Source organism: Heterodontus francisci, unplaced genomic scaffold, assembly GCF_036365525.1.
Source record: "Heterodontus francisci isolate sHetFra1 unplaced genomic scaffold, sHetFra1.hap1 HAP1_SCAFFOLD_544, whole genome shotgun sequence".
In the NCBI taxonomy this organism is placed as follows: domain Eukaryota; kingdom Metazoa; phylum Chordata; class Chondrichthyes; order Heterodontiformes; family Heterodontidae; genus Heterodontus; species Heterodontus francisci.
The window spans coordinates 924,486-938,680 of record NW_027141127.1 but is presented as its reverse complement, the minus strand read 5'-3'; the positions used below and the strand labels follow the sequence as shown (position 1 = coordinate 938,680).

The 14,195-nt window shown below is 47.5% G+C and overlaps 1 protein-coding gene across 3 annotated transcripts in view; it reads right to left on the bottom strand.

Annotated features, from left to right (window-relative positions):
- The window catches only part of LOC137362209 (myeloid-associated differentiation marker homolog), a 40,034-nt gene that overhangs the window by 24,020 nt on the left and 1,819 nt on the right, over window positions 1-14,195 (bottom strand). The window lies entirely within an intron of this gene.

Here is a 14,195-nt window from a genome sequence, read left to right as displayed (position 1 = left end):
ATATCAGTGTTACAGTGAGGGGTGTGGGATATATCAGTGTTACAGTGAGGTGTGTGGGATATATCAGAGTGTTACAGTGAGGGGTGTGGGATATATCAGAGTGTTACAGTGAGGGTTGTGGGATATATCAGAGTGTTACAGTGAGGGGTGTGGGATATATCAGAGTGTTACAGTGAGGAGTGTGGGATATATCAGAGTGTTACAGTGAGGGGTGTGGGATATATCAGAGTGTTACAGTGAGGAGTGTGGGATAAATCAGTGTGTTACAGTGAGGTTTGTGGGATATATCAGAGTGTTACAGTGAGGGGTGTGGGATAAATCAGTGTGTTACAGTGAGGTGTGTGGGATATATCAGAGTGTTACAGTGTGGGATATATCAGAGTGTTACAGTGAGGGGTGTGGGATATATCACTGTTCCAGTGAGGGGTGTGGGATATATCAGTGTAACAGTGAGGAGTGTGGGATATATCAGAGTGTGACAGTGTGGGGTGCGGGATATATCAGTGTTACAGTGAGGGGTGTGGGATATATCAGAGTGTTGCAGTGAGGAGTGTGGGATATATCAGAGTGTTACAGTGAGGGGTGTGGGATATATCAGAGTGTTACAGTGAGGGGTGTGGGATATATCAGAGTGTTACAGTGAGGTGTGTGGGATATATCAGTGTTACAGTGAGGGGTGTGGGATATATCAGAGTGTTACAGTGAGGGGTGTGGGATATATCAGAGTGTTACAGTGAGGAGTGTGGGATATATCAGAGTGTTACAGTGAGGGGTGTGGGATATATCAGAGTGTTACAGTGAGGAGTGTGGGATAAATCAGTGTGTTACAGTGAGGTTTGTGGGATATATCAGAGTGTTACAGTGAGGGGTGTGGGATATATCAGTGTTCCAGTGAGGGGTGTGGGATATATCAGTGTAACAGTGAGGAGTGTGGGATATATCAGAGTGTTACAGTGAGGGGTGTGGGATATATCAGAGTGTCACAGTGAGGGGTGTGGGATATATCAGAGTGTTACAGTGAGGGGTGTGGGATATATCAGAGTGTTACAGTGAGGGGTGTGGGATATATCAGTGTTGCAGTGAGGGGTGTGGGATATATCAGAGTGTTACAGTGAGGGGTGTGGGATATATCAGTGTTACAGTGAGAGGTGTGGGATATATCAGTGTTGCAGTGAGAGGTGTGGGATATATCAGTGTTGCAGTGAGAGGTGTGGGATATATCAGTGTTACAGTGAGGGGTGTGGGATATATCAGAGTGTTACAGTGAGGGGTGTGGGGTATATCAGAGTGTTACAGTGAGGGGTGTGGGATATATCAGTGTTACAGTGAGGGGTGTGGGATATTTCAGTGTGTTACAGTGAGGGGTGTGTGATATATCAGTGTTGCAGTGAGGGGTGTGTGATATATCAGAGTGTTACAGTGAGGGGTGTGGGATATATCAGTGTTACAGTGAGAGGTGTGGGAAAAATCAAAGTGTTACAGTGAGAGGTGTGGGATATATCAGTGTTGCAGTGAGAGGTGTGGGATATATCAGTGTTGCAGTGAGAGGTGTGGGATATATCAGTGTTACAGTGAGGGGTGTGGGATATATCAGAGTGTTACAGTGAGGGGTGTGGGGTATATCAGAGTGTTACAGTGAGGTGTGTGGGGTATATCAGAGTGTTACAGTGAGGGGTGTGGGATATATCAGTGTTACAGTGAGGGGTGTGGGATATTTCAGTGTGTTACAGTGAGGGGTGTGTGATATATCAGTGTTGCAGTGAGGGGTGTGTGATATATCAGAGTGTTACAGTGAAGGGTGTGGGATATATCAGTGTTACAGTGAGAGGTGTGGGAAAAATCAGAGTGTTACAGTGAGGGGTGTGGGATATATCAGAGTGTTACAGTGAGGGGTGTGGGATATATCAGAGTGTTACAGTGAGGGGTGTGGGATATATCAGTGTTACAGTGAGGGGTGTGGGATATATCAGTGTTACAGTGAGGGGTGTGGGATATATCAGAGTGTTACAGTGAGGGGTGTGGGATATATCGGTGTGTTACAGTGAGGGGTGTGGGATATATCAGAGTGTTACAGTGAGGGGTGTGGGATATATCAGAGTGTTACAGTGAGGGGTGTAGGATATATCAGAGTGTTACAGTGAGGGGTGTGGGGTATATCAGAGTGTTACAGTGAGGGGTGTGGGATATATCAGAGTGTTACAGTGAGGGGTGTGGGGTATATCAGTGTTACAGTGAGGGGTGTGGGATATATCAGAGTGTTACAGTGAGGGGTGTGGGGTATATCAGAGTGTTACAGTGAGGGTTGTGGGATATATCAGAGTGTTACAGTGAGGGGTGTGGGATATATCAGTGTGTTACAGTGAGGGGTGTGGGGTATATCAGTGTTACAGTGAGGGGTGCGGGGTATATCAGTGTTACAGTGAGGGGTGTGGGATATATCAGTGTTACAGTGAGGGGTGCGGGGTATATCAGAGTGTTGCAGTGAGGGGTGTGGGATATATCAGTGTTCCAGTGAGGGGTGTGGGATATATCAGTGTTACAGTGAGGGGTGTGGGATATATCAGTGTTACAGTGAGGGGTGTGGGATATATCAGTGTTACAGTGATGGGTGTGGGATATATCAGAGTGTTACAGTCAGGGGTGTGGGATATATCAGAGTCTTACAGTGAGGGGTGTGGGATATATCAGAGTGTTGCAGTGAGGGGTGTGGGATATATCACTGTTCCAGTGAGGGGTGTGGGATATATCAGTGTTACAGTGAGGTGTGTGGGATATATCAGTGTTACAGTGAGGGGTGTGGGATATATCAGAGTGTTACAGTGAGGAGTGTGGGATATATCAGAGTGTTACAGTGAGGGGTGTGGGATATATCAGAGTGTTACAGTGAGGAGTGTGGGATAAATCAGTGTGTTACAGTGAGGTTTGTGGGATATATCAGAGTGTTACAGTGAGGGGTGTGGGATAAATCAGTGTGTTACAGTGAGGTGTGTGGGATATATCAGAGTGTTACAGTGTGGGATATATCAGAGTGTTACAGTGTGGGGTGTGGGATATATCACTGTTCCAGTGAGGGGTGTGGGATATATCAGTGTAACAGTGAGGAGTGTGGGATATATCAGAGTGTTACAGTGAGGGGTGTGGGATATATCAGTGTTACAGTGAGGAGTGTGGGATATATCAGAGTGTTCCAGTGAGGGGTGTGGGATATATCAGTGTAACAGTGAGGAGTGTGGGATATATCAGAGTGTTACAGTGAGGGGTGTGGGATATATCAGTGTTACAGTGAGGAGTGTGGGATATATCAGAGTGTTCCAGTGAGGGGTGTGGGATATATCAGTGTTACAGTGAGGAGTGTGGGATATATCAGAGTGTTACAGTGAGGGGTGTGGGATATATCAGTGTGCTCCAGTGAGGGGTGTGGGATATATCAGAGTGTTACAGTGAGGGGTGTGGGATATATCAGTGTGTTACAGTGAGGGGTGTGGGATATATCAGAGTGTTACAGTGAGGGGTATGGGATATATCAGAGTGTTACAGTGAGGGGTGTGGGATATATCAGTGTGTTACAGTGAGGGGTGTGGGATATATCAGAGTGTTCCAGTGAGGGGTGTGGGATATATCGGTGTGTTACAGTGAGGGGTGTGGGATATATCAGAGTGTTACAGTGAGGGGTGTGGGTTATATCGGTGTGTTACAGTGAGGGGTGTGGGATATATCGGAGTGTTACAGTGAGGGGTGTGGGATATATCAGAGTGTTACAGTGAGGGGTGTAGGATATATCAGAGTGTTACAGTGAGGGGTGTGGGATATATCAGAGTGTTACAGTGAGGGGTGTGGGATATATCAGAGTGTTACAGTGAGGGGTGTGGGATATATCAGAGTGTTACAGTGAGGGGTGTGGGATATATCAGAGTGTTACAGTGAGGGGTGTGGGATATATCAGAGTGTTACAGTGAGGGGTGTGGGATATATCAGTGTTACAGTGAGGGGTGTGGGATATATCAGAGTGTTACAGTGAGGGGTGTGGGATATCTCAGTGTGTTACTGTGAGGGGTGTGGGATATATCAGAGTGTTACAGTGAGGGGTGTGGGGTATATCAGAGTGTTACAGTGAGGGGTGTTGGGTATATCAGAGTGTTACAGTGAGGGTGTGGGATATATCAGTGTGTTACTGTGAGGGGTGTGGGATATATCAGAGTGTTACAGTGAGGGGTGTGGGGTATATCAGAGTGTTACAGTGAGGGGTGTTGGGTATATCAGAGTGTTACAGTGAGGGTGTGGGATATATCAGAGTGTTACAGTGAGGGGTGTGGGATATATCAGAGTATTACAGTGAGGGGTGTGGGATATATCAGAGTGTTACAGTGAGGTGTGTGGGATATATCAGAGTGTTACAGTGAGGGGTGTGGGATATATCAGAGTGTTACAGTGAGGGGTGTGGGATATATCAGTGTGTTCCTGTGAGGGGTGTGGGATATATCAGAGTGTTACAGTGAGGGGTGTGGGACATATCAGAGTGCTACAGTGAGGGGTGTGGGATATATCAGTGTGTTACAGTGAGGGGTGTGGGATATATCAGAGTGTTACAGTGAGGGGTGTGGGATATATCAGTGTTACAGTGAGGGGTGTGGGGTATATCAGAGTGTTACAGTGAGGGGTGTGGGATATATCAGAGTGTTACAGTGAGGGGTGTGGGATATATCAGAGTGTTACAGTGAGCGGTGTGGGATATATCAGAGTGTTACAGTGAGGGGTGTGGGATATATCAGTGTGTTACAGTGAGGGGTGTGGGATATATCAGTGTTACAGTGAGGGGTGTGGGATATATCAGAGTGTTACAGTGAGGGGTGTGGGATATATCAGAGTGTTACAGTGAGGGGTGTGGGATATATCAGAGTGTTACAGTGAGGGGTGTGGGATATATCAGAGTGTTACAGTGAGGGGTGTGGGATATATCAGAGTGTTACAGTGAGGTGTGTGGGATATATCAGTGTTACAGTGAGGGGTGTGGTATATATCAGAGTGTTACAGTGAGGGGTGTGGGATATATCAGAGTGTTACAGTGAGGGGTGTTGGGTATATCAGAGTGTTACAGTGAGGGGTGTGGGATATATCAGAGTGTTACAGTGAGGGGTGTGGGATATATCAGAGTGTTACAGTGAGGGGTGTGGGATATATCAGAGTATTACAGTGAGGGGTGTGGGTTATATCAGTGTATTACAGTGAGGGGTGTGGGTTATATCAGTGTTACAGTGAGGGGTGTGGGATATATCAGAGTGTTACAGTGAGGGGTGTGGGATATATCAGTGTGTTACAGTGAGGGGTGTGGGATATATCAGAGTGTTACAGTGAGGGTTGTGGGATATATCAGTGTTACAGTGAGGGGTGTGGGATATATCAGAGTGTTACAGTGAGGGGTGTGGGATATATCAGAGTGTTACAGTGAGGGGTGTGGGATATATCAGAGTGTTACAGTGAGGGGTGTGGGATATATCAGAGTGTTACAGTGAGGGGTGTGGGATATATCAGAGTGTTACAGTGAGGTGTGTGGGATAGATCAGTGTTACAGTGAGGGGTGTGGTATATATCAGAGTGTTACAGTGAGGGGTGTGGGATATATCAGAGTGTTACAGTGAGGGGTGTTGGGTATATCAGAGTGTTACAGTGAGGGGTGTGGGATATATCAGTGTTACAGTGAGGGGTGTGGGATATATCAGAGTGTTACAGTGAGGGGTGTGGGATATATCAGAGTGTTACAGTGAGGGGTGTGGGATATATGAGTATTACAGTGAGGGGTGTGGGTTATATCAGTGTATTACAGTGAGGGGTGTGGGTTATATCAGTGTTACAGTGAGGGGTGTGGGATATATCAGAGTGTTACAGTGAGGAGTGTGGGATATATCAGAGTGTTACAGTGAGGGGTGTGGGATATATCAGAGTGTTACAGTGAGGGGTGTGGGATACATCAGTGTGTTACAGTGAGGGGTGTGGGATATATCAGAGTGTTACAGTGAGGGGTGTGGGATATATCAGTGTGTTACAGTGAGGGTTGTGGGATATATCAGTGTTACAGTGAGGGGTGTGGGATATATCAGAGTGTTACAGTGAGGGGTGTGGGATATATCAGTGTTACAGTGAGGGGTGTGGGATATATCAGAGTGTTACAGTGAGGGGTGTGGGGTATATCAGTGTTACAGTGAGGTGTGTGGGATATATCAGAGTGTTACAGTGAGGGGTGTGGGATATATCAGAGTGTTACAGTGAGGGGTGTGGGATATATCAGTGTTACAGTGAGGGGTGTGGGATATATCAGAGTGTTACAGTGAGGGGTGTGGGGTATATCAGTGTTACAGTGAGGGGTGTGGGATATATCAGAGTGTTACAGTGAGGGGTGTGGGTTATATCGGTGTGTTACAGTGAGGGGTGTGGGATATATCAGAGTGTTACAGTGAGGGGTGTGGGATATATCAGAGTGTTACAGTGAGGGGTGTAGGATATATCAGACTGTTACAGTGAGGGGTGTGGGATATATCAGAGTGTTACAGTGAGGGGTGTGGGATATATCAGAGTGTTACAGTGAGGGGTGTGGGATATATCAGAGTGTTACAGTGAGGGGTGTGGGATATATCAGTGTTACAGTGAGGGGTGTGGGATATATCAGAGTGTTACAGTGAGGGGTGTGGGATATATCAGAGTGTTACAGTGAGGGGTGTGGGATATATCAGAGTGTTACAGTGAGGGGTGTGGGATATATCAGAGTGTTACAGTGAGGGGTGTGGGATATATCAGTGTTACAGTGAGGGGTGTGGGATATATCAGAGTGTTACAGTGAGGGGTGTGGGATATATCAGTGTAACAGTGAGGGGTGTGGGATATATCAGTGTTACTGTGAGGGGTGTGGGATATCTCAGTGTGTTACTGTGAGGGGTGTGGGATATATCAGAGTGTTACAGTGAGGGGTGTGGGGTATATCAGAGTGTTACAGTGAGGGGTGTTGGGTATATCAGAGTGTTACAGTGAGGGTGTGGGATATATCAGAGTGTTACAGTGAGGGGTGTGGGATATATCAGAGTGTTACAGTGAGGTGTGTGGGATATATCAGAGTGTTACAGTGAGGGGTGTGGGATATATCAGAGTGTTACAGTGAGGGGTGTGGGATATATCAGTGTGTTCCTGTGAGGGGTGTGGGATATATCAGAGTGTTACAGTGAGGGGTGTGGGATATATCAGAGTATTACAGTGAGGGGTGTGGGATATATCAGAGTGTTACAGTGAGGGGTGTTGGGTATATCAGAGTGTTACAGTGAGGGGTGTGGGATATATCAGAGTATTACAGTGAGGGGTGTGGGATATATCAGAGTGTTACAGTGAGGGGTGTGGGATATATCAGAGTGTTACAGTGAGGGGTGTGGGATATATCAGTGTGTTCCTGTGAGGGGTGTGGGATATATCAGAGTGTTACAGTGAGGGGTGTGGGATATATCAGTGTGTTACAGTGAGGGGTGTGGGATATATCAGAGTGTTACAGTGAGGGGTGTGGGATATATCAGAGTATTACAGTGAGGGGTGTGGGATATATCAGAGTGTTACAGTGAGGGGTGTGGGATATATCAGAGTGTTACAGTGAGGGGTGTGGGATATATCAGAGTATTACAGTGAGGGGTGTGGGATATATCAGAGTGTTACAGTGAGGGGTGTGGGATATATCAGTGTTACAGTGAGGGGTGTGGGATATATCAGAGTGTTACAGTGAGGGGTGTGGGATATATCAGAGTATTACAGTGAGGGGTGTGGGATATATCAGAGTGTTACAGTGAGGGGTGTGGGATATATCAGTGTTACAGTGAGGGGTGTGGGATATATCAGAGTGTTACAGTGAGGGGTGTGGGATATATCAGAGTATTACAGTGAGGGGTGTGGGATATATCAGAGTGTTACAGTGAGGGGTGTGGGATATATCAGAGTGTTACAGTGAGGGGTGTGGGATATATCAGTGTGTTACAGTGAGGGGTGTGGGACATATCAGAGTGTTACAGTGAGGGGTGTGGGATATATCAGAGTGTTACAGTGAGGGGTGTGGGATATATCAGAGTGTTACAGTGATGGGTGTGGGATATATCAGTGTGTTACAGTGAGGGGTGTGGGATATATCAGAGTGTTACAGTGATGGGTGTGGGATATATCAGTGTGTTACAGTGAGGGGTGTGGGATATATCAGAGTGTTACAGTGAGGGGTGTGGGATATATCAGTGTGTTACAGTGAGGGGTGTGGGATACATCAGAGTGTTACAGTGAGGGGTGTGGGATATATCAGTGTGTTACAGTGAGGGGTGTGGGATACATCAGAGTGTTACAGTGAGGGGTGTGGGATATATCAGAGTGTTACAGTGAGGGGTGTGGGATATATCAGTGTGTTCCTGTGAGGGGTGTGGGATATATCAGAGTGTTACAGTGAGGGGTGTTGGGTATATCAGAGTGTTACAGTGAGGGGTGTGGGATATATCAGAGTATTACAGTGAGGGGTGTGGGATATATCAGAGTGTTACAGTGAGGGGTGTGGGATATATCAGAGTGTTACAGTGAGGGGTGTGGGATATATCAGTGTGTTCCTGTGAGGGGTGTGGGATATATCAGAGTGTTACAGTGAGGGGTGTGGGACATATCAGAGTGTTACAGTGAGGGGTGTGGGATATATCAGTGTGTTACAGTGAGGGGTGTGGGATATATCAGAGTGTTACAGTGAGGGGTGTGGGATATATCAGTGTTACAGTGAGGGGTGTGGGGTATATCAGAGTGTTACAGTGAGGGGTGTGGGATATATCAGAGTGTTACAGTGAGGGGTGTGGGATATATCAGTGTGTTACAGTGAGGGGTGTGGGATATATCCGTGTTACAGTGAGGGGTGTGGGATATATCAGAGTGTTACAGTGAGGGGTGTGGGATATATCAGAGTGTTACAGTGAGGGGTGTGGGATATATCAGAGTGTTACAGTGAGGGGTGTGGGATATATCAGAGTGTTACAGTGAGGGGTGTGGGATATATCAGAGTGTTACAGTGAGGTGTGTGGGATATATCAGTGTTACAGTGAGGGGTGTGGTATATATCAGAGTGTTACAGTGAGGGGTGTGGGATATATCAGAGTGTTACAGTGAGGGTGTTGGGTATATCAGAGTGTTACAGTGAGGGGTGTGGGATATATCAGTGTTACAGTGAGGGGTGTGGGATATATCAGAGTGTTACAGTGAGGGGTGTGGGATATATCAGAGTGTTACAGTGAGGGGTGTGAGATATATCAGAGTATTACAGTGAGGGGTGTGGGTTATATCAGTGTATTACAGTGAGGGGTGTGGGTTATATCAGTGTTACAGTGAGGGGTGTGGGATATATCAGAGTGTTACAGTGAGGGGTGTGGGATATATCAGTGTGTTACAGTGAGGGGTGTGGGATATATCAGAGTGTTACAGTGAGGGTTGTGGGATATATCAGTGTTACAGTGAGGGGTGTGGGATATATCAGAGTGTTACAGTGAGGGGTGTGGGATATATCAGAGTGTTACAGTGAGGGGTGTGGGATATATCAGAGTGTTACAGTGAGGGGTGTGGGATATATCAGAGTGTTACAGTGAGGGGTGTGGGATATATCAGAGTGTTACAGTGAGGGGTGTGGGATATATCAGAGTGTTACAGTGAGGGGTGTGGGATATATCAGAGTGTTACAGTGAGGTGTGTGGGTTATATCAGTGTTACAGTGAGGGGTGTGGTATATATCAGAGTGTTACAGTGAGGGGTGTGGGATATATCAGAGTGTTACAGTGAGGGGTGTTGGGTATATCAGCGTGTTACAGTGAGGGGTGTGGGATATGTCAGTGTTACAGTGAGGGGTGTGGGATATATCAGAGTGTTACAGTGAGGGGTGTGGGATATATCAGAGTGTTACAGTGAGGGGTGTGGGATATATCAGAGTATTACAGTGAGGGGTGTGGGTTATATCAGTGTATTACAGTGAGGGGTGTGGGTTATATCAGTGTTACAGTGAGGGGTGTGGGATATATCAGTGTTACAGTGAGGGGTGTGGGATATATCAGAGTGTTACAGTGAGGGGTGTGGGATATATCAGTGTTACAGTGAGGGGTGTTGGGTATATCAGAGTGTTACAGTGAGGGGTGTGGGATATATCAGTGTTACAGTGAGGGGTGTGGGATATATCAGAGTGTTACAGTGAGGGGTGTGGGATATATCAGAGTGTTACAGTGAGGGGTGTGGGATATATCAGAGTATTACAGTGAGGGGTGTGGGTTATATCAGTGTATTACAGTGAGGGGTGTGGGTTATATCAGTGTTACAGTGAGGGGTGTGGGATATATCAGAGTGTTACAGTGAGGGGTGTGGGATATATCAGTGTGTTACAGTGAGGGGTGTGGGATATATCAGAGTGTTACAGTGAGGGTTGTGGGATATATCAGTGTTACAGTGAGGGGTGTGGGATATATCAGAGTGTTACAGTGAGGGGTGTGGGATATATCAGAGTGTTACAGTGAGGGGTGTGGGATATATCAGAGTGTTACAGTGAGGGGTGTGGGATATATCAGAGTGTTACAGTGAGGGGTGTGGGATATATCAGAGTGTTACAGTGAGGTGTGTGGGATATATCAGTGTTACAGTGAGGGGTGTGGTATATATCAGAGTGTTACAGTGAGGGGTGTGGGATATATCAGAGTGTTACAGTGAGGGGTGTTGGGTATATCAGAGTGTTACAGTGAGGGGTGTGGGATATGTCAGTGTTACAGTGAGGGGTGTGGGATATATCAGAGTGTTACAGTGAGGGGTGTGGGATATATCAGAGTGTTACAGTGAGGGGTGTGGGATATATCAGAGTATTACAGTGAGGGGTGTGGGTTATATCAGTGTATTACAGTGAGGGGTGTGGGTTATATCAGTGTTACAGTGAGGGGTGTGGGATATATCAGAGTGTTACAGTGAGGAGTGTGGGATATATCAGAGTGTTACAGTGAGGGGTGTGGGATATATCAGAGTGTTACAGTGAGGGGTGTGGGATATATCAGAGTGTTACAGTGAGGGGTGTGGGGTATATCAGTGTTACAGTGAGGGGTGTGGGGTATATCAGAGTGTTACAGTGAGGGGTGTGGGATATATCAGAGTGTTACAGTGAGGGGTGTGGGATATATCAGTGTGTTACAGTGAGGGGTGTGGGATATATCAGAGTGTTACAGTGAGGGTTGTGGGATATATCAGTGTTACAGTGAGGGGTGTGGGATATATCAGAGTGTTACAGTGAGGGGTGTGGGATATATCAGTGTTACAGTGAGGGGTGTGGGATATATCAGAGTGTTACAGTGAGGGGTGTGGGGTATATCAGTGTTACAGTGAGGTGTGTGGGATATATCAGAGTGTTACAGTGAGGGGTGTGGGATAAATCAGAGTGTTACAGTGAGGGGTGTGGGATATATCAGTTTGATACAGTGAGGGGTGTGGGATATATCAGTGTGTTACAGTGAGGGGTGTGGGGTATATCAGAGTGTTACAGTGAGGGGTGTGGGATATATCAGAGTGTTACAGTGAGGGGTGTGGGATATATCAGAGTGATACAGTGAGGGGTGTGGGATATATCAGAGTGTTACAGTGAGGGGTGTGGGATATATCAGAGTGTTACAGTGAGGGGTGTGGGATATATCAGAGTGTTACAGTGAGGGGTGTGGGGTATATCAGAGTGTTACAGTGAGGGGTGTGGGATATATCAGAGTGATACAGTGAGGGGTGTGGGATATATCAGAGTGTTACAGTGAGGGGTGTGGGGTATATCAGTGTTACAGTGAGGTGTGTGGGATATATCAGAGTGTTACAGTGAGGGGTGTGGGATATATCAGAGTGTTACAGTGAGGGGTGTGGGGTATATCAGTGTTACAGTGAGGTGTGTGGGATATATCAGAGTGTTACAGTGAGGGGTGTGGGATATATCAGAGTGTTACAGTGAGGGGTGTGGGATATATCAGAGTGTTACAGTGAGAGGTGTGGGATATATCAGTGTTACAGTGAGGGGTGTGGGGTATATCAGTGTTACAGTGAGGGGTGTGGGGTATATCAGTGTTACAGTGAGGTGTGTGGGATATATCAGAGTGTTACAGTGAGAGGTGTGGGATATATCAGAGTGTTACAGTGAGAGGTGTGGGATATATCAGAGTGATACAGTGAGGGGTGTGGGATATATCAGAGTGTTACAGTGAGGGGTGTGGGATATATCAGAGTGTTACAGTGAGGGGTGTGGGATATATCAGAGTGTTACAGTGAGGGGTGTGGGATATATCAGTGTTACAGTGAGGGGTGTGGGGTATATCAGTGTTACAGTGAGGTGTGTGGGATATATCAGAGTGTTACAGTGAGGGGTGTGGGATATATCAGAGTGTTACAGTGAGGGGTGTGGGATATATCAGTGTGTTACTGTGAGGGGTGTGGGATATATCAGAGTGTTACAGTGAGGGGTGTGGGATATATCAGAGTGTTACAGTGAGGGGTGTGGGATATATCAGAGTGTTACAGTGAGGGGTGTGGGATATATCAGTGTGTTACTGTGCGTGTCTGCGTGACTGTTGACTTTGTGTCTAATAGAGAGTGGGAGGCACATTAGATAAATAGGAAATTGGAATTAATGCAGAAAAAACATCATGAGTAGGGAATAGTCTATTTTTTGATTTTGGTTGAGGGATTAGCATTTGCTCCAGCCAGCGGCTCTACGTCCATCAACGACCACGGGATCTTTTACACCCCACCGAGAGGGCAGAAAGTACCCCTCAGTGTCGGCCTGGATTATGGAGATCAAGTCCTCGAGTATATACATCTCCCTCCGACAGTGCAGCACTCCCTCAGTACTGACACCGGGGGAGTGTCGGCCTGGATTATGGAGATCAAGTCCTAGAGTATATACATCTCCCTCCGACAGTGCAGCACTCCCTCAGTACTGGCACCGGGGGAGTGTCGGCCTGGAGTATGGAGATCAAGTCCTAGAGTATATACATCACCCTCTGACAGTGCAGCACTCCCTCAGTACTGACACCGGGGGAGTGTCGGTCTGGATTATGGAGATCAAGTCCTAGAGTATATACATCTCCCTCCGACAGTGCAGCACTCCCTCAGTACTGACACCGGGGAGTGTCGGTCTGGATGATGGAGATCAAGTCCTAGAGTATATACATCTCCCTCCGACAGTGCAGCACTCCCTCAGTACTGACACCGGGGAGTGTCGGTCTGGATGATGGAGATCAAGTCCTGGAGTATATACATCTCCCTCCGACAGTGCAGCACTCCCTCAGTACTGACACCGGGGAGTGTCGGTCTGGATGATGGAGATCAAGTCCTAGAGTATATACATCTCCCTCCGACAATGCAGCACTCCCTCAGTACTGACACCGGGGGAGTGTCGGCCTGGATTATGGAGATCAAGTCCTAGAGTATATACATCTCCCTCCGACAGTGCAGCACTTCCTCATTCCTGGCACCGGGGAGTGTCGGCCTGGATTATTGAGCTCACCGAGCCCTAGCAATCTCACCCTCCTGTTCAAATCCCTCCATGGCCGCTCACCCCCTCCTCCCGATCTCTGTAACCTCCGCAAGCCCCTTCAACCCTCCGAGATCTCTGTGCCCCTCCAATTCCCACCACCTGTTCTTCTATTTCCAATCCTGGCCTCCCGATCTCACTGTTCCTGTTTAACAGGCTCGAGGGAGGGGCGGCTGAATGGGATCCTCCTGTTCCTGTGTAACAGGCTCGAGGGGAGGGGGGCTGAATGGGATCCTCCTGTTCCTGTGTAACAGGCTCGAGGGGAGGGGGGCTGAATGGGATCCTCCTGTTCCTGTGTAACAGGCTCGAGGGGGCTGGAGGCTGAATGGGATCCTCCTGTTCCTGTGTAACAGGCTCGAGGGGAGGGGGGCTGAATGGGATCCTCCTGTTCCTGTGCAACAGGCTCGAGGGGAGGGGGGCTGAATGGGATCCTCCTGTTCCTGTGTAACAGGCTCGAGGGGGCTGGAGGCTGAATGGGATCCTCCTGTTCCTGTGTAACAGGCTCGAGGGAGGGGGGCAGGAAGAGAGCGGCATAAAGTGGCACAAGGCAGAGGGGTGGAGTGAGCTGGGGAGGGGCAGGAAGACTGGCCGAGAGACTTCAGCGTGCAAGAGACTATTTATGGAG